Source organism: Pseudorasbora parva, chromosome 6 (genome assembly GCF_024679245.1).
Source record: "Pseudorasbora parva isolate DD20220531a chromosome 6, ASM2467924v1, whole genome shotgun sequence".
Lineage (NCBI taxonomy): Eukaryota > Metazoa > Chordata > Actinopteri > Cypriniformes > Gobionidae > Pseudorasbora > Pseudorasbora parva.
In genome coordinates, this window is record NC_090177.1 from 10,944,643 (window position 1) to 10,966,882 (window position 22,240).

Below are 22,240 nucleotides of genomic sequence, written 5' to 3' on the forward strand. Positions count from 1 at the left end.
AAACAACAACAAACAAAACAAAAAATTTCAACACTGATCTGCTGAAGTTTGACAAACGCAAGCATGTTTACATGAGCTGCAGGCGCCTGTTGACAATAGCCTCTTTCCTTTAATATTATATTTATAACTAACCCATTTGAAGTCTCCTGGTTGGCTGGTTTCTTCAGACTTTGGCTGGTTGACGGTGGCCAACAGCCAATAGCAGCTGGTGAGTCATCAGCTAACGTTCCTGATGTGGTCCAAGCCAGAGTGAATTGGATCTCACATCTGGTTCTGATGTTCCCATCATCTACCTCACCCTGCAGACAGAACCGTATCTGGCTCAGGGGATGACAAATGGCCCAAAGAGCCCATTACGGTCCTCGCAGAACATCACACTCGTTTTAGTCTGCAGAACCTTTTAGCCTTTGCTTTCTCCTCTCCCACATCTTCAGCACAATGAACACAAGCCTGTGGCACTGCAAACATCCTAAGAGTTGAGAGTGAGTCCAAAACCTTGTCCGGTGCCGGATAATTGGCCGGTTTTCATTCTCATCCCCTCTTTCCCTAACACATCTAATTCTCTGTTTTTCTCTTCTGTCAATTCCACTTTCTCAATGTCAGTTTAATACAAAGCATCTTACAGGACAATTATTGCAGATTCAGTCTGCTTTGTTTGTGTCCAATAAACTAAATAAAATGTTGTCTCCTGTTCAAAATGATGCCGCATATATGCCTAGTAAATTTTCTCCTCAGTGGCCCATAACCAATGCGTTCGTAAAATATCGCATTTTAGGACAAATTCAAAATGGCCGATATGGGAAAATTGGATATCATATACCGTGAACATTTTAATATGCCTTAAAAAAGCGGTTTCTGCATAACACTATGCATATCAGGAAGTTGGCAGTTTTTCATACTCGCCATACATCTCGCGATGGCTCGTTCTTAAGTGCCGAATCAGGTTTGTCAAACAATGTTTTGGACAATGCTCCTCCATGCGAGATTTCTTTGGAGCATACACGGCAAATAGTGAATTTTTAATTGTTTCTCGAAACATCGTAATAATTTCACACCGGTGATGACGAACTGCGGCGCCAATCATTTAAATCCTCACGCATCAATGTACGTCCTCATGCGCTGACGCGATCGGTTCGTGAGATCAGCCAAGATTGGGGAATACCGATCGACTCATGAAATATGATTATAGGCCAATACTGATCTCCGGCCGATCAATCTGAGCATCCCTGCTAAGTGTCCCTGTGCCGAAACTGTGCAGGTAACCTCAGGTCATGGTTGTCATAACACATCAATGGCCAAATTTACACAGCTTGCGCCAGTGCAAACACTCTTTTGACATAAAAAAAGTTACTTTTCCAATAGTTTTTAATGCTGAAAGCATGGACAGGGTTATTTTTGTGGCTGACCTTATTGCATATGCATTAGGTTCCCTTTCAGAGGCAAAATTTATGGGAGTATTTAAATGAATCATTTGTGGCCAATTTACTGGTGTTTGCAGCATAATTTACCTGTCGAAAAAACATGTATTTAACCAGACACAAACTGGTAGATTGTGTTAGTCATTATGGAAATGATCTGGCTGCGTCGGTGTGCTTTAATTTGTGTGTCTTCAGTACATTCTGTGCAGAACTTTTCACTCCCATCTGCACTTATTTGGAATTGCGCCTTTCCTCTAATTTGGCCTGTTTAGCTGGTCCCAAGTTTGGTCTGAATACTCTGCGGAGACATAGATTCACGTCTATTTCGGCATGTTCTTTGGCAAATTAGTTATTTAAGAATTCACATATGTGTATATGTGAGTGCAACTTGCACTGTAAAAAAACAGTTCAGGTCTCCAAATGAAATTGTTCTTGTGAATGAGCACATCTAATTTTTTTCAATTGGCCAAATTGAATTTCTGTGAATTGATGCAATAAAATTAACCGAAATTCAATTTGGCCAACTAAAAATTTTAGATGTGATCAGTCACTATAGAACATTTTTAATTGCAGATTTTGTTGAATTTGAATTTGTTGTGTGGTGGTGCTAGAGGGATCAAGTTAGAGATCCCAAATTTGCAATAGGGACAGTTCAGACTTTCCTCTATCATTGTGCCAAATTTCATAACTTTCCCGCAAACTGTTCTATGGGCTGCCAAAGCAGAAAAAGAAGAAGCATAATAATAAGAAGAACATACTAACAATTACAATAAATGCCTACTTTGATTCTTGGCCCCATATAAATTAAACAAATCCATTCTTTGTGAATTCGCTCTCTTTTGTTCACACTTAGACATGTATTTTACATGAAGAACAGGACATATCTGAGGATTATGCAGCACTTACTAATTCACAAGACTAAAGGAATGCATAGCTGATATTAAAAAAATGGATGACTAGCTATTTTCTACAACTTAACCCTGAATAAACAGACTGTCTAATTATTGGACAAAAAACTTGTACTGTCTAACACTTGATGACTGCTCTGTCAAGCCCTCGTCGTCAGTGAGGAACCTGGGTGTGTTCTTTGATACCGATCTTTAATTTGAAAGCCACGTTAGCATCTGTAAAACTGCATTTTACCATCTTAAAAATATATCTAAATAATGATAGCAGCTCGATATCTTACTAGAACCAAAAAGTACCATATTAGCCCGGTTGTTAACTGCACTGCACTGGCTTCCTATTAAAAGGTTACTTCAGCGATTAGCATATGGCTTTGTATCAGAAACCCTGGAGTATATTCAAAAAATGATTGTGCTTTCCCCCCTCATATCCCCCTGAGACGAGAGATTTATGCATTTTATTTCTGGAAAAATTCCTCTTGTGATGCAAATTGACGATATTTTCGTCATCTTTGGAAGGTTTGCCCAGAGGCTAAAGACTACAGCCAGCAGAGGGAGCCATTTCCACATGTTATGAACCCGCACATGGGGGATGGAGATCACACTCAGAGCTCAGCTCGCAGCTACAGGCACTCATTTAAACAGAGCTATGGTGAGCAATGTAAGTGTTTTGACTTCTCAAATTAATTTCTATGAAAGTTAAGCTTCCAAAGGCATGAACTGAAACGCGCCAGACTGAACACGCGTTGTGAATGTATGCCGCGAGTGTGGTCGCGATTACCTTAGCTCTCATCACGAGAGCTCATCAACTCATTTATGACGTTAAATGTAATCTGACTCCTAATTTGAGTTAGTGCTGTGAGACTCACGCGGCGACTCGATCGTTATATTACAGACACGTTCAGTATTTATTAGTACTTTCTGAACTCAGTCACAGTAATCCAGTAGGTGGCTTTGGGAATGGCCTCACAGGGCAGTGAAGCATTCTGGGAATTGTAGTCTTTCATCCCCATGAGACAAAAATACATTTTCTGTCTTTTCTCAGTCTAGAAGGCACCAAATTCAAAAATAATTTCACATTTCTACTACATTAATGACCCAGTTTAAATACAGATTCATTTTTCCAGCGCTGAGGGTACTCCTTTAAAAAATTATACATTTTAAAATCTTGTTTTTTATTTATAAAACACTAAATCGTTTATTATTGCGGTCTATTATTAACTCTCCAGTCCAGTTGATAATACCTAGAATATCTAAATCAACTGCAGGCGGTCGATCCTATTTAGCACCTAAACTCTGGAAAAGTCTTCCTTGTTCGGGAAGCAGACACACTCTGTCAGTTTAAATCTAGACTAAAAATGCATCTCTTTACTAAGGTATACACATAGAACATTATCAATTTCTACTATTCATATCCGTTAAATGATTGTTAGGCTGCAGGTCAGCCAGAACTGGGAACACTTCCTCTAACACCTGATGCACTCGTTACATCATAAAAAGAGTGGCATCCACACTAATGTTAGTCTCTCTGTTTATCCCGAGGTTTATTGCAGTCGGCCGGATCCAGATCAGACAGTGGACCTGCTCCTAGACACGACCAATGCATCCCTGAGGTGTTGGCAGAGACCGTTTCAAATAGACTCTCCCCTGTGAAGGCCTTCTTCCCTTCCCCTCTATACAGATAAAAACACATATGCACACATACCTATTCATTCATTTTAGTTGAAGATGGTGGTTAAATGGCACCAATTAAATAACTAATCAGTTTTTACGACAAATAATTAATCCTTTCTTTAAAAGCAAAATTTGATTTCCTATTTTCACTGTCAAGCTGCTTTGTGCAGATTGCTTATCTGTGTTGTAAAAAGCGCTACATAAATGAAGATAACTTGACTTGACGTGACACTTCCTGTTTGAGCTCTTAAAGATATCATCAGGGAACATTGATAGCAGTGATTATGAAGATGATATATTTCAGGTGTATTAAAAGCCCAATACTTTCTAGGACTGTATATTTGCCATGGCACAGGGTGTAGAAACATCTGCCAGAATTTTTTTTTTAAAACAGCTAGGCAGAATTTCAAACCAGTTTAGTGTTTTATATATTTTAGCCTAAGAGATAGTGTATATATCTAAAAAGGAATTGCATTAATATTTTTTTTAATAAACTAATCATTTAGGTTATTTTATATATATATATATATATATATATATATATATATATATATATATATATATATATATATATATATATATATATATATATATATATATATATATATATATATATATATAAATGCCCTACAGACTGATATTCTTAACATTAATCACAAATGATTCATGATTATATGAGCTGTTGAGAAGCCAAACACTAAAACAAAGTACAATGCTATTTGGCTCTAAAAAAGACATTACAGCACGTATGGAAAACTCTGAATCAGCCTCATATGTTACAGATTCCGCAGATAAAGGATGGCAAAATATCTCATTGGGACCGACCTCAAAACAACACGAGTGCTACAGCTCAATGTGCCCTGAGTGAATATCAACCGCTGCAAAACGGACAATAAAGGTGTTAAATGTAAAACAACTGTGCTAAACAGCTGAAAAATATGAAGATAAAAGACAGAAATACTAAGAGTATAATAAATAACATGCAAAAAAGATACCCTAATAAGCAAAGTACTGTACATTGAATATTGATCTGTTTTTAGGATTAAGTACACTACTTTTCACAAGTTTGGGGTTTTTAATATTTCATAATTAAAAACATTTTAATTATGAAATATTATTAAAATGTTTCTATTGTAATATATTTTAAATCGTCATTTATTTCTGTGATCAAAGCTGAATTTTCAGCATCATTAGTCATTGAAATCATTCTAATAAGAAGATTTGCTGCTTAAGAAACTTTTTTGATTACTAACAATGTTGAAATCAGATGTGCTGCTGATTTGTTTTTTGCGTGTTTTTTTTTTTTTAAAGCATTATACATTTTGTTTTCAGTTTTCTTTTTGATGAATAGAAAGTTTAAAGGAACAGCATCTATTTCAAATATAATTTGTAACACTGTAAATGTATCCACTAATCTGTTTAATTGCTGACTAAATATTTGTATTATTATTATTATTTTATCTTGTAAGATTGATTAGTTTTATCCAAATTCTTACCCTCTATGGTGTACCATCAGTTATAAATGATGCAGAGAAAATTGCATTAAAATTAATGCAATAATATTCAATAAAAACAAAAACAAATAAATAAATAAAAAAAGTTAAAATCTATCAGTCATGTGCTTGACATTTCATTTTTGGCAACAAAAATGTGAAAGAGTCATTAGCACACGTTAGGACACATGCTGTCTGTATTGTGAGCTCATTTTAGATTATGAAAAAATAAAACGTTTTTGGCCATTTTTAATGCAGGAAATCCTAGGAAGTTTAGGATGGCACTGTCCTCACGACACTGACAAGCAAATGACTGAACAGGTCAAAATCAAGTTACATGTGGAAAGTGTGGGCTACACTGAAAAAGTCTTGTTGGTTTTCATTTGTGCTACAGTCATTGCTTTGGAATTCTAAGAAAGAAAATGTTTTCAATGCTTTTTGAAACACTAAGACATGGTTTTACTTAGCCTGACGTCGTCATCCTCAGATTTGAGTCAGAATCAGAGTGTCATACTGCTCCATTGGGCTGTGATTATGTGGCGTTTCAACCGAACCACACATGATGATCATAATTTTTGAGAGAAATAGTAAAGGTGAATGCATTTATGAGCCAATTCTCCATTTAGGATTAGAACGAATTCAACCCAAGCGCTCTTTGGTGACGTGGATGATTACATTACTGTTGATCATTGTATAAAGCCCGCTCTCACAATTTGATTGGTCCGAACAGCTCTGGTTTGAGCATAGTTGCTCCACATTGGATCAAGTCCGGACTGAACTTCCCGACATCAAATGTTGTGGATGGGGCTAAGTTCGGCTGGTATCCAGGCTTTGCACTACTTTTTCCAACCCAGGCTCATTGGAAATACGTGACTCTGCCTACATTTTTGCAACACCTGAAATATGTACCTCCAGGTACGTTTACCTGCACTTTTTGAGTGAAACATCCACCGGAGGTGCTAAGTGGTAATATTTTTTCTCCATTCCCAGACTGATCTCACGAAATGCCTTATGTATGGCACACGTGCTATCAAGACGCATAACCGCTTTTTACCGTGTTTATCAACGCCGTTACATTCTATCTCCCTAGACTGCCCCTACCCCTAAACCTACCAATCACACACACACACACACACACACACACACACCCCCACACACACACACGTCATGTTTACATGTTTTATGGGGACTTTCCATAGGCGTAATGGATTTCATACTGTACAAACTGTACATCCTATCCCCCTACACTGCCCCTGCCCCTAAACCTACCCATCACAAACATTCTGCATTTTTGCTTTCTCAAAAAAACTCATTCTGTGTGATTTATAAGATGTTTTCCTCATGGGGACCTAAAAATGTCCCCACAAGGACAAGGATTTTGGATATTGCCATCTTTGTGGGGACATTTTATCCCCATAACGTAGGGATTACCAGGTCACACACACACACACACACACACACACACACACACACACACACACACACACACACACACACACACACACACACACACACACACACACACACACACACACACACACACACACACACACACACACAGCCCCTAAACCTACCCATCACAAGAAACATTCTGCATCTTTACATTTTCAAAAAAACAATTTAGTATGTTTATAAATCCATTTACCTTGTGGACACACACATATTCAGACCCATGTATTATAAAAAAAACAGGATATAACAGGCAGATATGACTGCATGCATAATTTATTCAGAAAGTACAAATATCCCAAGTGTTCCGAGGCCAAACGATTGATTTATGTGAAGAAAATCCCCAAAAGCGATCAGCAACGTCGAGTCCATCCCCCAAAGATTAATAATACATTTCAAATATTGCTGCCGGAAGAAACGTCACGTCAGCTTTGACAGCATTGGCTCTCGTGGGTCTCGTGACCGATCACACCATTCTAAATTGCCCTGTGTATCATTTGAATTAGAAATATGAATGAACGAGTGCATGTGTGTCGCAAAGGGGCGCGATCATCATTTCAACGACTAAAACATTAAGATCAACTCTGTTCTTCACATGAAGATATTGTATGACTTCAGAAGACTTGGAATGCAACATGAGTTAATACTTTTATACAGTTTTTTGCTCAGTTTGTGCAATAAATACATGTGACTGTACATCTATTTGCCTGTTACGTGTTTTATATTGTTGAGAGTTGGTAGGTTTAGGGTAGGAGTGGAGTTAGTTGCTCCAAAATATAAAATTAGGCTATAAATATTCATTCTGTGAGATCAGGTTGGTCAAGTCATGATGTCATGTTGTGCATCTGGAATGGAGAAAAAATATAACCAGTTAGCACCTCCGGTGGACGTTTCACCCAAAAAGTGCAGGTACCTGGAGGTACATATTTCGGGTGTTGCAAAAATGTAGGTAGAGTCACGTATTTCCAATGAGCCTGGGTTGACTTTTTCAGGCAGAAAAGTAGCATCTGAATTTGCGTGAAAAAAGTGTTTTTTATTTTTTGTATTTTTTTTCACCGCATCCGTAGGGGCTGTCATTGTTGTTTCGCGGGCTATGTGACGTCTGAACTCGTAAATGGAAGTACATCAATCTAGTACGTGTTCACGGGTGGGAAGTCGCTGGTTTGAAGATGGGAAAAACACAGGTTATGGGTTGCCCGGAACCCTGCATTAATTCCCATCCGTGAACTCATACTAGATTGATGTCCTTCCAAATGTTAAACATTATCAGCAGCTTTTCTAGCGTTACAAAGTCGTGAGTCGTGGTTTGAAGTTCTAACTTACGGGCTCAAAAACCTTCCTGACTCACCATAATGTTGTTCCACACCTGTAAGACCTCCGTTCATCTTCGGAACACAGTTTAAGATATTTTATATTTAGTCCGACAGCGTATCTAAGTGTAGGCACACTATACTGTCCATGTCCAAAAACATCATCAAAGTATGGTAACCTCAAATAAGCAACCTCAAATAAAGATTCAAAGGGTCATGAATCAGCGTATTGATTCCTGATTTGGATCGCGTGTCAAACTGCAAAACTTTTGAAACCACGTGACATTGGCGATCCGAATCATGAATCAATACGCTGATTCATGACCGTTTGAATCTTTATTTGAGGTTTGAAAACACGCGGAATAGAAGACAGTGCTGAATAAAGTCGTAGTTTTTGCTATTTTTGGACCAAAATGTATTTTCGATGCTTCAAGATATTCTAACTAACTAACTGATGTCACATATGGACTACTTTGATGATGTTTTTATTACCTTTCTGGAAATGGACATTGTAGTGTGTATACAATTGGATATGCTCTCGGACTAAATATAAAAATAGCAGATTTTGAGCCCCATTGACTACCATAGTATTTATTCCTTACTATGGTAGTCAATGGGGCCCAAGATCTGCTTATATAAGAACATTTCTTTCAAAAATCGTCCTTTGTATTCAGCAGAAGAGAGAAATTCATGCAGGTTTGGAACAACTTGAGGGAGAGAAAATGGTGACAGAATTTTCATTTTTGGGTAAACTAACCCTTTAACTTTATCTTGAGTTTATGTAACGTGTGGCACTTATACTATCTGGGTTATTTGCATTACAAACTATTGACAGGATTGCCTGTCTGGCGCCTGAACTAACTGACCTAAATCTAAATTAACTAATTTGTTGATTTTTTTGTGAATTTATTTATCGGGCCGTCATCGTTACAAACTAAAAGTCTTAAAATATGCCAATGCCATTTTTTTTTCTAAGGCATGTTTATAAAGTCTACTTAAATGTCCTAATTGAAATAAGGCCTAATCCTGGTTTAATCTAAACCCTGTCTGTGAAACCGGGTCTTAGAGTATTACACCTTTAGCTTAGCAGAAGGTTGATACTAAACTATTGGAATCAGTAGTGTAAATTACAGCTAATTTGTTAAAGAGGTTTCAGTTTGCGAAAACCTTGGATTGGACCATCTACATGAGTGACAATGAAGCCTATAAGGATACCTGGAGTAAATTAGATCAAAGGTATGGTCAACCATTTGTGATCAGAGAAGGCAGAGAAGGAGGAGAGTGGTACGTTCCTCATCACGGTTTTTACCTCTCAAAGAAGCCAAATAAGTTGAGTTGTTTTTGACTGTTCTGCCAGATATGATGGAACCAGTTTAAATTATAATCTTCTTCAAGAATCGGACCTAATGAACAGCTTGACCGGTATTCTTCTCAGATTTCATCAGCACCCTGTGGTTTTGATATGTGATGTGGAGAAAATGTTTCATGTGTGCGAAGCAGGCAGTGAATTTCTGTGTTTGGAGGAATGGAGACTTTGAAAGAACAACCCTGTGAGTATAGAATGACAGTTCATCTTTTTGGAGCGTCTTCATCGCGGGGATGTGTGACTTGTGGATTAAAGCATTTGGCTGAAAGCAACAAAGATCAATATCCTTTAGGATTCCAGTTTGTAATGAATGTCTTTTATGTAGATGATGGTGTTACAAGTGTACAAACCTCAAGAGGCCAGAGAACTTTGTGTCATTGGTGGCCTTAGACTTCACAAAATTGTGTCCAATGATAAAGCTGTCCTGGAAAGTATTCCCTCCTCAGAGCTAGCAACCAATGTAAAGGAACATGATCTTTCGTTTGATTCCTTGACAGAGCAAACACTGGGGATCCAGTGGAATATGGAACTTGATTGTTTTAAGTTTGAGATTAGCCTCAAGGAACAGCCAGTAACTCAACGTGGAATCCTATCTACGATTGCATCATTGACCCATTAGGGTTCTTGGCTCCATTCACCCTTCTTGGAAGGAAAATACTTCAAGAAGTATGTAGACAGGGTACAGGATGGGATTACACATTGAGTAATGTGTTACAGCCAAGGTGGGAGTGCTGGAAAAGAGATTTGAGTAACCTGAAGAAAGTGAATATTTCCTGCACATATACTCGTCCTGGGTTTGGGCAGGTAAAGAAAGTAGAGTTGCATCACTTATCAGATGCCAGTACTAATGGATATGGACATTGCTCATTTCTGAGTCTGAAGAATGAAAGGGAAGATGTCCATGTTGCTTTGCCATGGGAAAGTCTCGTGTATGTCCTTTAAAGATTACAACTACCAAGGTTGGAGTTAACCGCTGCAGTGGTTTCAGTGAGTGTCGGTAAAATCCTAAAAGAAGAACTTCAATATATTGACATCACTGAGTTCTTCTGGACCGATTCCAAGGTTGTTCTGGGATACATCAATAATTAGGCCAGACGATTTTACACGTTCATTGCTAACCGAGTGCAAAGGATTCATTTGAGGACAGTTCCACAACAATGGAGGCATGTCCCAACAACTGACAATCCTGCAGATCATGTTTCAAGAGGTCTTACTGTTGCTGAAAGGATTTCATCTGACTGGTGCACAGGACCAAAGTTTTTATGGAATAATGAGATGGTTCTCCCTTCTAATGACATTCCAGAATTTCTACCAGGTGACTCAGAAGTTAGAAGCTTTCAAACACTTAACACGAAAGCTGTAGAACATAAAACTATTGTAAATCGCCTGTCAAAGTTCTCATCTTGGTCCCATGTAGTTCGAGCAATCGCATGCATTCAATGGCGAATTCATAAGGACAAATCAAGCTGACTTTCTACAGTTGAGGAAAGAGAACAAGCCGAGTGCTTTATAATTAAAGCCCCACTTGGCTACTTTTGCTCTCGGGGTCCCCCTACAGTTTGGAAAAAATTATGTCCTCAACTACTGTCGTAAGCTCAGTAATCCTACAACAGGGGATGCCATCGCGCGTGCATTTGTTGACATGACAACCCTGATAGCCCTGAACTAGTGATGCGTGGGTCGTCTCATAACCCGCGGACCCCGTATGTCTATTTAATGGTCGCGGGTGCGCGGCGTGTTGTAAAAATATATACAGTGGTGCGGTGCGGGCCAAATAACTTCATAAAAGCGTCCCGCGGGTCGGTGCAGCACTAACAGTTCCCCTGAAAACTGCAAGAGGAGTTCTTCTGGCGTCGCGTGTGAAATGTCTTCATCCCAGGTAACGTTACAGTCAGTGGCTTATGTTTCAGCATGTCATATGAATATAATTTCATGGGTTTTGTTTTTTTCAAACGCCAAATAATCACGATGCTCACGTTTACAAGCCAGCGTCATTATAGTAGTCTATTGGTTAGGGTTTTACAGAATCTATATGATACTTCAGTTCAATGTTTGAGTGGTAGCTCACCGTAACAAGCATGACAGCATCGGTCGGGCACGCCTCCTTCAGTTCACGCCGACGAGCAAACGCTGGTCACATTTTGATCCTGGTCCTGCCTTTAATCCCATCATTTTTTCATTTCCTCTTATTGCTTTCCTCCAACAAAACCTTTTCTTTCTTATTTGTCTCTGCTGCTTCGGACATGACTATATTATCCGACGAACAAAGTTGGGCTCGCACGTCCGAATGTAAGGAAGTGTGTGTGTTGGTGGAAGTGACGTATATGCCGTAAAGCAGTCGAATTTTGTAGTTCTTTTCTTTTTCTCGGGTTACTACCCGAAACCCGAAGTTTAAAAGTACGATTAAAAACGATACAGACCCCATCAGGCTATGGCAGACGTGTCATTCAACCTATTGTAAGTCGATTTATCATCACAAGAGTCTTAAAAAATATATTATGAAGGTTGAAAAGTTACCTAGTGCTGCTTTAAGCTTCTGCAAAAATGTGTTTGAAGACAAATTGAAAGTATTAAGTAAAGGTATTCCATTGTCACCTTGACCCATTTCTTGATAGTAATGGTGTGCTTAAGATGGGAGGAAGACTCAGCAATTCCTTGTGTAGCTTACTCAAACATCCTACAATTATCTCTTCCCATGACATTCACATTGAGATGCTGGATTCTATGTCGACTGATTCCTTTATCAATGGCTTGCAATCCTTTATCGCCATATGTGGGGCAATTCGACAGATTCAATCTGATCAAGGCAGCAACTTTATAGTTGCTAAAAATGAGCTGACTGAGGCTCTCATAGAACTTGATGCTGAAAAGCTGAATAACTTCCTAGCTGAAAATTAATGTGACTTGTCATGGATGCACCATGTGTAAGTCTTACAGGAGGTGTATGGGAGCAAAAGATTAGGACTGTAAGAAGTATCCTCCAGTCTACACTCTTCATTGCTTCTGAAAGCATTGATGATTCATCTCTAAGAGCATTCTTTTATGAAGCAATGTCAATTGTAAACAGTCGGCCACTCAGTGTTGACAATTTAAGCGATTCAAATAGCCTTGAACCTTTAACACCAAATAATTTTCTCACTATGAAGTCCACCATTGCCTTACCCCCTCCAGGCAAGTTCACTAAAGAAGATCTCTGTGCAAGGAAAAGGTGGCGCCATGTTCAATATCTTGCGAACCATTCTGGAGTCGCTGGCGGAAAGAGTATCTCTCCAATATAGCTGTTAGACAACGTTGACACACCCCTAAGAGAAATCTGTTATTAGGGGATTTAGTAAAGGACAATGATCTACCAAGGCACAAATGGTCGTTGGGCAGGATCGTAGGAGCAACTATAGATTCAGATGGACTTGTGAGGAAAGTTAGGGTTCATCTTGTCTTTGTTTTGTTTTTTTGTTTGTTTGTTTTTTGCTTATAACATGTTGTTGTTAGAAGTGTCTTTGTATTTTTTAAATCACTCGTTACTGGAACCCTTTATTTGGTGGGAGTGTAAATGACAGCTAATTTGTTAAAGAGAATTTTCGAAGGTTTGTATCAATGTTTAAATCAAGTTATTTTTGAAGGACTTTTATTTTGATACAGCCTTAACATGCATCTATGGTTGTATAAAGCATGCCGTCTCTCCGATTTGTGCATGTGTGCACGCTCTCGTGAAGGACGGAGCCTACAATTCATGATGGGTTTTTCTCTTTCTACTGTTTTTTTGTGCATCATACTCAAGGGTTATAAGGTATAGAAGTTTTAATGTATTGTAGTTAGTAATTGCATTGTTTTATTGGTTATTGTGTGTGAGTCATACTGTGTTTGTTTTGTTTGTGTGTGCTGTAGCTCTTATGGTGTCTACATGAGTGTCATGAATAAAATACTAATAGAAACATCAGTTTAACAAGTATTTGACCATCATTCCAGTGTAGTCTATTGTGCACAAGTAGTCTATTGTGCAGGTTTCCAAATGGATCACTTATGAGTTATGCTCACAAAGTTTTCAAATAGTTTTTGTCCAAGCAGCCGAGGGATGCACAAAAGTACTGTACTGTATGTGAGAAATGTGCACATGTGTGTCTTGGGAGTACAGTGACTTTATGATTTGTTCATTTTTAATGTTCTACTGTCTGAGGCTTGGTGTGGGGTGATGCTATCAGAGTGTGACAGGCCGAATTTACTGTATCTCCTTCTGGCAAAGATGAAACAGATTAATGAGTTTCTTCCTTCCCCAACAGCTGCTCAATGACGTGAGATTTATTGACAGAAAGAGAGAAAGACACATGAGGAGAAAAATGGCATGAAAAGAAGGAGTAAGTGAAGGATAGTAAAGTTCAAGTTCGCAATAAGAGAAATGTTAAGTAGTCTCTTTCTTTATCTTCCAGTTCATACTTGTTGCCTTGCTACTATTTACTTTATTAATACAAATTACCGTGAACTATTTCAGAGAAATCATACTTAATTTTTGTCAAAGTGTAGAAGTTTACTCCACTTATGAAAATTATTTCCTTGTTGGCTACTAATCTGATATGAAACACCCACTTTTTATGGTCCAGCTAAGTCCCATGTTGTGAATTTTTTTTTTTTTTTTTTCCTTTCAGAAAATGCAATTAAGTTGGCTTGAGAAAACAATGCAAACAACATGTAGGTAAAACTTGGTAATTTACGCTAACAACACACTATAGCAACATGGTAAAACATGCTAGCAACAGGTTCATTCATGTTAAAACATTCTAACAAAATGCTAAATAATGCAAGCAACACGTTAATTAATTGGAGTATTTCAGTGCCAAAAATTCTCCTTCCGGTTTCTCATAAGTCACAGGAAGTTTTTTTTTTTTTTGAGTCCTTGTCCTTGTATGGGCCGTACGGAGTCTTCTCCGGGAAGGGCGCGCGCACGACTAGAGCGAGAAACACTGGCAGTCACTGCACAGGACTTCACCAAAGAAGTGTGTTTTCGGTTGTCAGACCAAGACAACCCTGCACAGCTTCCCAAAGAACCCAGCGCTAATGGGACAGTGGATGAAGTTTGTTTTTTCAGAGAAGATGTGCAAGTTTTTGTTTGTTACCTGCATTTCGGCGACAATGTTTAAATAACAAGGTACAGTTCAACTCTGGATTTGTAGCCCGTCTAATGCTGAAAGATGGAGCTGTTCCAGCTATTAATGTTCAATGTCGTGTTTTGGTAGCAGGCAATGAGTAAAACTGCTTTAAATTTCTTTGTGTTGTTAGCTATCGGCTACTATTCCATTGTTTTTCTAAGTAAACAAGCATTAGTCTGACACGTAAAACCGCTCCGTTTGCTACTGCTGACATTAAATATGTCCATAAACATACAATAGTCCATAAACAAAATCATGTCCTCGTAAATCATGAGTAAACACACACAAATGCTGTAATACAGTTACAGTGTGTAAGTTACCACTGAGACGTCCTGCTATAGTCATTGTTGCTGCTTCTCCTGTTCAAGTTCAGCCTCTAGATCTGATTCTGGATTATATATGTATAGCTAAATCTGATTGATCTCCATGGTTTATGTAGGATAACGTTTTTTTTCTTCTTTCACACTTAAGGACGACACAGATTTTAGATGCTCTCAATGCAATAGCCTCGCACTTGTCATTCTTTAGCTCCGCTTTTTATTTTTTCGAAAGACTCAGTACAGCCTATCTTTCTTTTATAAATATAATAAAACTAAAGATTTTTCGGAGATATGAAAGATGCAATACTACTCTATAGGCACTCAAGATTGACTGAAACGGATCATCCCCCCCCCCCCCCACACACACACACCCTTTTCAACATCTGTCTGGGTCTTTTCTCATTACCTCTGTATTTCTTTCATCTTATTGTAGATTAATTTATCATCCAGGGTTGCAAAAAATTGCATGTTTATTTAGTTTACAATTGACTTATTTTTTGCAATATACACTGATAAACCACATCATTAATAGCATGTAGGTGACATGCTGCCAAAACAGCTCTGATAAGTTAAGGCAAAGGCAGATCTGGAGCAGAACTGAACCGTCACATCACTCAAATTCTCAAGAGCCGGATACATTTTCATTTTGCCTGATGGTTAAAAGCTATACTTACCTCAGAACAGGTGTGTGTATAGGCCGAGCAGGTGTCTGCACGTTATTTTGTAAGTCTGATAAAGACTATGATTTGTGACTAAGGAGACTAGCCTCAGGATAACTGAAATGGATGAAGAAATTGCAAAAGGAAAGCAAGAAATGTAGAAAATCAATCTGTTCCCACTATTGAGTCTTGGGAGACTTGTATATGCATAATTACAACCATACATCACTCTTGTGTGTGTGTGAGAGAGAAATTCATTACAAGCTTTTTAACTATCGCTGTGTGAAAAGAGTGACACAACTGTTGATTTGATAATGAGTTGTATGAGGGAACATCTGCCATCTCAGCAGGGGTTAGCACACAAGTTCAAATGAAAAGCTGCTTCTATTTTACTCGATGTTCTTCGATAGGACAGTTCACGCAAACACACTTCAAGAACTTAAACTTGCAATTTACAACTATTAGAAAATGTAATGAGTATTGAAATGGAAGGCCAAGCAGAGCAAATTGCATTGTGGGATGTAGAACTCTTCATACTGCAAGGAAAACTGTTCCACAATGCAATATTTGGACTTGACCATCCATTTCCAGTAGTGCTGGGTTAAAAATATTGATTTAATCGATTCTCATTTTGATGAACCGATATTGATTATCTATCCATCCACCCATTGGCTGTCCATCCATCGACCCACCCACTGGCTGTTTATCAAATCCATCCATCCATCCATCCACCCACTGGCTGTCCATCCATCCACCCACCCACTGGCTGTCCATCCATCCACCCACCCACTGGCTGTCCATCCATCCACCCACCCACTGGCTGTCCATCCATTCATCTATCCACTGGCTGTCCATCCATCCATCCACCCACTGGCTGTCCATCCATCCACCCACCCACTGGCTGTCCATCCATCCACCCACCCACTGGCTGTCCATCCATTCATCTATCCACTGGCTGTCCATCCGTCCATCCATTCATCCACCCACCTACTGGCTGTCCATCCATTCATCCACCAACTGGCTGTCCATCCACCCACCCACTGGCTGTCCATCCATTCATCCATCCACTGGCTGTCCATCCGTCCATCCATTCATCCACCCACCTACTGGCTGTCCATCCATTCATCCACCAACTGGCTGTCCATCCACCCACCCACTGGCTGTCCATCCATTCATTCATCCATCCATCCACCTACCCTCTGGCGACCCCATTCATTCATCCATCCATCCATCCACCCACTGGATGTCCATCTGTCCATCCATCCATCCATCAACTGGCTGCCCATCCATCCATCCATACACCAACTGGCTGCCCATCCATCCATCCATCTATTAACTGACCACCCATCCATCCATCCATCCATTGGCTGTCCATCCATCGACCCACCCACCCACTGGCTGTTTATCCATCCATCCATCCATCCATCCATCCACCAACTGGCTGTCCATCCACCCACCCACTGGTTGTCCATCCATTCATCCATTCATCCATCCACTGGCTGTCCATCCGTCCATCCATTCATCCACCCACCTACTGGCTGTCCATCCATTCATCCATCCACTGGCTGTCCATCCATCCATCCACCAACTGGCTGTCCATCCACCCACCCACTGGCTGTCCATCCATTCATCCATCCATCCACCCACCCTCTGGCGACCCCATTCATTCATCCATCCATCCATCCATCCACCCACTGGATGTCCATCTGTCCATCCATCCACCAACTGGCTGCTCATCCATCCATCCATCCACCCACTAGATGTCCATCTGTCCATCCATCCACCAACTGGCTGCCCATCCATCCATCCATCCATCCACCAACTGGCTGCCCATCCATCCATCCATCTATTAACTGACCGCCCATCCATCCATCCATCCATCCATCCATCCACCAACTGGCTGCCCATCCATCCATCCATCCATCTATTAACTGACCGCCCATCCATCCATCCATCCATCCACCAACTGGCTGCCCATCCATCCATCCATCCATCTATTAACTGACCACCCATCCATCCATCCATCCACCAACTGGCTGCCCATCCATCTATCCACCCACTGGCTGCCCTTCTATCCATCTAATAACCACCTGCTTGTCCATCCATCTGTCTTTTCATTCATCTTTAAAATTGTATTAACATATTTTACATATACTTTGACTCTTCTGAAGTAACTTAGATAATCTTTAAAAGATAATGATTAATTGGATTTTCTGAAGACTTTGGAAGTAGCACATGAGTCAAATAGTCTGCTTTTATTATATATTCATATTTCAATCATGCTCTTTGACATATTTGGAGGAGGTAGGCTACTATTCACATTCCTTATACAGGTTTGGAACAACATGAGGGTGAGTAAATTACAGAATTTTCATTTTTGGATGAATTGTCCCTTTAAGTCATTAAACTGTGTCAGTGTCATTGCATTAGATAACACAACAGGAAGCCAAGTGTCATTGGCAAACAAATGTTTCTAGATCATTTTCAGAACTAACCAACTGACCTAATAAACTGCTTTTGTGAAATGTTTTGCTTAAAAAGTGTGTTCAGTCTCTTTAAACTAAATGCCAAATAATTTGATATTTCTAATCCAATAATGACATTTATAAAGTTTAGAGTATGGCTTAATGTCCAAATACTTTCAGGGTCACTGTATATTTATCACGCTGTAGTTTCCACTGATCTTTTTCTGGCCTACCGGTGATCCGTCTCAGTGGATAGGTGCACCATAAGGCCAGATGAATTGTGGTTTAAGTCTGCCTGTGAAGTTTATCTTCAACACCACACATAATCCTTGAATAAATCAGTCTTGGGGATATAAGTAAGGTCTTCTCTGAGGAGCGAGGTGAAGATTTGTGACGTTTTTCAGTCGTTTTAGGGTACTCTCTTTCACTGTTTCCTGCCCAGCTGCTCCAGATGTTCCTCCTCTCCATCAAAGGCCTGCACATCTGCAGCATTAAAGAGAAAGACTCCAGCTCTACAGATAGGCTCTGAAAAAAATGTTACAGAGCAGCTGCAGCGGGAGACGTCTTCTGGAGTTGTGGAGACTAATATATCACCGCAGAGGATGCAAACGGACAGAGTTATAGATCTATACTCACACACTCAGATCCATACTTCACAGTTTCAAAAGGATGATAATTAAGGTATTCACACATGAGATGAAAAGTCATTAATGTCTCAGAAAAGTTAGTCTAGTAGAGATCTAGCCATCTATCTGTATACTGTATACAGTATATAACACATATACATACATACACTGTATATACCAATCAGGCATAACAATACTGACATTCTATCGTTCCATCCAGCCATGCATCCATCATTCTTTCTATCTATTATTCTATCGTTCTATCTACCCTACTATCCATCGTATTTTCAGGTATGTTTTCTATAAATTCATCAAGAATGCTTCTTTGATAACTCTGAGTCAAATTATTATTCTGAACCCTCTGCAGGCTCCCATAATGACATTCTCAGACAGGAATATGGCTGTGCGCGGAGGAGCTGTGGCTTTTGCCAGATTTGCACTCGGCTTGTCCCGTTTATCAGCAGATTTATAGATGGTGTGGAAAAGCCCCCTCATTCCTAAGCAGAAGTCGGCCCAGTCACCATAATACTTTCATCTCACATTACACCGCCATGGTGTCTGCTGCCACAGATGCCCACCCGCTGCGTAGGCAAACGCACCGTGTTATTATTAAGAAGGAGGAAAATGCCAGTCAATGTGGCACTGAATATTACTTTCAGCATGCACTAACAACTAGCTACCGGAATGGCATCTGTCGCTTCTTTTCGAGGCCTTCATTTGCCTGTGTTTATATTGCCTGGTCAGCTTTAACATTAATGTGTTGTTGAAAACGTCTGCTTGTTTGTGTGTCCTGGAAGGCTGCAGTTACAGCTAATTTAGTTTTGCGAACTGAGACGTGAGATCAGCATTTGGAGATTAATAATATTTACATAACTATCATTAAAAAAAGTCAGTTTTCCTTTTGGACTGGATGTCTGATTGACAGCGAAAGTTTTGGAGCTTTAAACTGTAGATTGCATTATCGCTGCTGGCTCGAGCGTTTATGATTCTGTGAAACCCTACTCCCCCTCCTTTTTTTCCGATCTCTCTCTCACTATCGCCCTCAGACAAACAGTGATATCCTCGTCTGGAATATTCTTCATTGGTCTGATGAGAATCCAACCGACGAGATCCGTAAAGAGTCAGAGGTCATTGTCTCACGCAGGGAGAAATCCAAACAATCTATCCGTTAGAAAGAGGGGGAACCAGAGGACATGCGCTCAAAAACAACGGCAAGTTTTCATGGTTTACATCACGGACAGACCGTTTTTCTGAAAACATGAATTTTTAAATGGCCATATATGGATGTGTGCAATACAAAACAGTCAAGTAAACATGTCGTAATACAAGAAGATATGTCACAGTTCGGCCAGAAGCATACAGTAACGTTCTTGTGTAATTGTGGTGGTGTCAAACCTCTATTGTGTGTGGTGGTGATCAAATATCATCCAAATATCATTAAAAATCAATAAGATCTAGTCAAATATATAAATTAGCCCTGTTTACTTAGTGAAATAAGTGCATCATCTCGCTGCAAAAAAGCATCTTTTTCCACTAAGTGCTGCAGGAATGAATCCTAAAAGCCAAATAAATTGCACTTCCAAGTTTCCTCACCCTGAGGTCAGTGGGTTTTTGGAATGGAGAGCACAAGATATTTTCATGTTTTATTCTATAACAAATACATCACTAAAAACCTACTTGAGATTTTCTTAAGCTTTTACGTGTTTGGAAGAAGGTGGTCGTTAAATGAGGCTGTCAGGTAGGCCACATTAAAGGGATAGTTCCCCCAAAAATGAAAATTTGATGTTTTATCTGCTTGCCCCAAGTGCATCCAACAAGTAGGTGTCTTTGTTTCTTCAGTAGAACACAAATTAAGATTATGCCTGCATTTTTGAAGCGCGTCCCTTTTGGATATAGCGTTGTATTTGAGGTAAAAAATTATATACGGCTCGATTTTCTCTTGATCTCAAGCTCTTTTTTTTTCCTTTTGTCTTGAGATATCAATGCCTCATCATGAGCCACAGGGCTCTTTGTGCATGTTGTCTAAGCATGTTTTTGTTTGTTTTTTGCTCATAGGATTGTTACCCATTCACATGATTTACATGACCTCAGTTTATAAAAGCTGTGTTCACATGTCAAGACTGTCTTGACCCACAAAACGTGTAAGAATCATAAACTTTTGTTGATCACAGAGCTTATTTTCTGCAATAATCCAAAAGCCAATTAGGAAATTCAGAACCAGGATGATGCTAATATCCTGGTTGACCTACAAAAATATGAAAACCCTGCAGCCCAATTATTGACGGCCGTTCAAAAGTAACCATATGTTCTGACAGAATAAAACTTGCAAGCATATTACTAATATTTCATTGTTTTATTGCAGATTAAGTAGTGTCCATATTTTTTTCAAGCGTTCAAAATGTATATGCTAAATGCCACAATCTAAATTGTTAGTAATACAAATTTATTTTGTTGCTTGTAGACAAATTAAATAAACGAGTAAGAGTGTGAAAAAAAGAGTTTAAAACCACAGGGCCAAAATTGCTAACTCAAGAAGAAATTCTGTGTATCTGAGAACCAAAACCCATTTTGTAACAAACCCAGAGAAAGTTCTAGGCTAAGATGTTTTCAAAAACTGGAGCAAAACCATTTCTGTAAGAAATCAATCAAACATCTCTCTTTTGGCATGCACTAGTTTTAAAGCCATTTAACAATATTTATTTGGCCTTGTAATTCTTACAGATGGATATGATTTAATTCAGTTTATCTGTTGCAGTTTTGCGAAGCAGTTGAAGTATTTTTCCACGGCTCATTCAGGATGCGCTACTTCATTTTTGTCACAAGGAGGCACTCTAGGTAGAACAAAGACCAATGATGGGGACTGTTGGTTTTAATTCTCTCAAAATAGCCCATTAAGTGCCAGTTCATAGTCTTGGGAAAGGAACGCTTAGTACGAGGAACTGCATACAAATGGTAGAAATGAATAAGTAAAAACAGATCAGCCGATTAATTAGCATGTCACATGGTTAGCTTGAGGCTAGGTCAGTGGATGAATTGTGCAAGATTACAGCTTAGTACAGCGAGCTTTTGTTTGCTCTGTCTCAAGGCATGAGAAGGAGGTGAACTCGGGAAAGAAAGAACGGTTCTCATTCTCATTCTTTTTCTTACTGTTTTTCTACTCGTATCTTCATCTCGACAAAATTCAGGGGGCTTTTACCCAACAAGCTAATTTGATGGAGAGGGCAGCCACTCTCATCCTGGTGTATGTGTTACAGTACAATACTCATAAACCCAAGGGCTGTAACTATCCTAGACGTTCAGCACATGGCTATTAAGCATTTAATCAGATTAGGGAAGATGGGTTAATATCCCTCTCATGGAGCGCTAAATATAGTATATTTGAAGTGGCGCTTAACAAGAGGATAAGGTTAGCCC